Below are 2,929 nucleotides of genomic sequence, written 5' to 3'. Positions count from 1 at the left end.
GTCACTCTGCCATTTCAAGTGACAGTCACGTGACCAGTTCAAACTTTCAAATCATTGGTGGTCTTATCTGTGTAAAGCTGTGTATTTTGTTACAACATTACCGTGCTATAAGTTTAATAGAAATAAAAATATCAAATAACTCTTAGTAATTCGTTGTTTTACGCTCTTTCAGCCTTAAAACTAGACAGTTGCGTATGAGTTAATACATCATGTTGGGATTCCCTTGACGCGCGTGGGTCTATTTATAGACGTCTATTATGGGATGATTTATATATGTAGCCACTATATTTACTTTCTAAATAATATTCCCACTATTTTCTTTTACATAGAGATGTTTTCAAGCATGTAATTGAGGGAAAGTTAATAACTTTATAAAGTAATTAATCTGCTTTAAAGTAATTATGTACAAAAATAATACATGAACATCGGGTCATACAGCTTTAAACAAAATTGGAAAACATAATCCGTCTATATAGATAGGTTATTTAGATATGCATATTATCGATTCGGTGATTGGTGGATCGTCCTAGCCCAGGTATTCCTAGACACACTTACTACAATGCATCGGGTAAGAATAGGTCCTCAGTACCCCTTGCTTGTCATAAGAGGCGACTAAATGGGGCGGTGGTTCGGATGAGACCGCAGAAACTGAGGTCCCGTGTCACAGCAAGTGTAGCACGATAAAGATCCCTCCCTGCTCAAAGGCCGTAAGCGACGAGCATAGGACGAAATTTTGCAGCCCTTCACCGACAATAGTTACGTCTCCATATGAGTGAAAAATTCTCGAGAGGGACGTTAAACAACATACAACCAATCACGTGACAGTCGTCATACAACCAATCACGTGACAGTCGTCATACAACCAATCACGTGACAGTCGTCCAGTGAGTGATACCAGACACTTGCACCTCTTCTTTTTTTAATACACAATTTGTAAAATTGAAAGAAAGGGTAGGGTATCATAAACCAATGTTTCTTACAGGTGTCAGGGGACAGTGGTTTTTTGTTCTGAAACATGTTGGTAGGGGGTCAGTGGCGGATTTAGGAGGGGGGGGCGCAGCCGGCGCCCCCCCCCCCCCTAAAATTTTCAAACTTAAGGTAAATCGTGGTGTATTGTTTAGAAAAATGTACTAAACAATGTAAGAAGCAATAACTTCTTCCACTCCCGGAGAAATAAATGACAACATCTATTGATTTCTTGAATTACTTGATTGGGAGAACTTAATTTTTTCCAAAAACCCTTAAAATTTGCGTCATTTTATTAATTTCACCTCATAAAAAATGATAGAAAATAGTACAAAAGACTAAATAGGAGATATATTTCAAACCGTATAAAATTTGTAAAATCCAGGAGCTTCCGGGGGTTCCGCCCTCAGACCCCCTGCCTCATAACGTGGAGTCCCCCCCCCCCCCCCCGTAACCGCAGTTCCTGGATCCGCCCCTAGGGGTATACATCGAAGTCATATAATATTTCCCTTTTATGTCAATACTTGTATTTCAAATTGGTGTAGTTAATAAATTATGACCCTAAATTACATGTAATCTATAAATACTGGTGCTGGTCACACAACATGCTCTGAGCAGGTGCTCCTACTTTGCTTTGATTTTCTCTCATTTAGACTAATCCGCACCACCACCCCACACCATCACAGTATCAAGCGTGGGAATTTAGACACTGTGCACAATCAAGAACCCTGTCTGCCCTTCTTAAAAATTTACCTTTCGTATGGAGCCATCCGCCTTCCCTCTCAGCTACAGACCTTTAGCCTACTGATCTACGAGTTCCAATTCTATTACCTGTCAGGCTAAGGACCAACTACAAGTCTCGAACCCGACATAAAAATAGGTACTAAATACAAAACGCACCGTACGGTTAACATACCCAAATTAAGCAGTTTTAGACTAATGACTCTACAGGCACCAATTAACTACATATTTCTTGTTGAATACAGTTTATTGAATTATCATATACGAGAAACTTATAATCAACATATTTTTGACAATGAAAAAATCAAACTCTTGCCCATCCTGTGAAGGTAATTTATGAACACAGCGGAATATGTCTAGTAGACAGTCAGTTTGGGACATAATACGCATTCATTCGAGTTGTGAAATAGAAATCCGTATTGGGCAAGGCGAAACTGTAGAATTCTACAAACTTTGTTCAGATTGATCTGCAGGTTTTACATGTACTGTATTGTACGTTTTAGGTATTTATGACACACACCATAAACAGGTATCACATTGACTGCGACATTCACAATATATTGAAAACATAAACAATTAAATTAAATAAACAAATTATGTATCTACACATGATTGTGTCCCAAACGGACTCTCCCGCTTAAACCGCCTCGACGCCATTTGTTTACATTAGTGAAGCGTAGAACAGAATCTCGTACCCGATGATTAATACACCCTTTGCACGGAGAGGGTGAGATTTTGAGGCGTGATGTGATTTGGTTTGATCCAGTCATATAATGTATCTACAAATTTGTTTGAAACAGGATAAATCAGAGTACCAGTAAAATTTTCTCTTATGGAACAATGTGATTAATAAATTGTAAACAAACTATTGATTCCATGATGAACTCGGGATTTTATCATGACAGATGCGTAGACAGTAAGAAGTACTAGTGGTAATCCTTGAGATCCAATGTCAACATTCATACTGCAGTTGTTGTCATTCTAATGTAACAACAGCACGATTTGAACAAACGTTTGCATTTCTTTCGGAACTTATTATCACAAAATCCGTATATGAAGGGGTTAGCAACAAAGCTAATGATATAAACCCGGCTTAAAAAGGTCATTGTCACCAGTTTATCTCTACCAAGAATAAACCAAAAGTTTGTGATCGCCATCTCCAAAACACGAACAATGACGCGAGGGAGAAGAGAAAAGCAATACACAGCCGACATTATCACAA

Source organism: Ostrea edulis, chromosome 6 (genome assembly GCF_947568905.1).
Source record: "Ostrea edulis chromosome 6, xbOstEdul1.1, whole genome shotgun sequence".
In the NCBI taxonomy this organism is placed as follows: domain Eukaryota; kingdom Metazoa; phylum Mollusca; class Bivalvia; order Ostreida; family Ostreidae; genus Ostrea; species Ostrea edulis.
The sequence above is the reverse complement of the archived record's forward strand: the minus strand, read 5'-3'. Positions refer to the sequence as shown.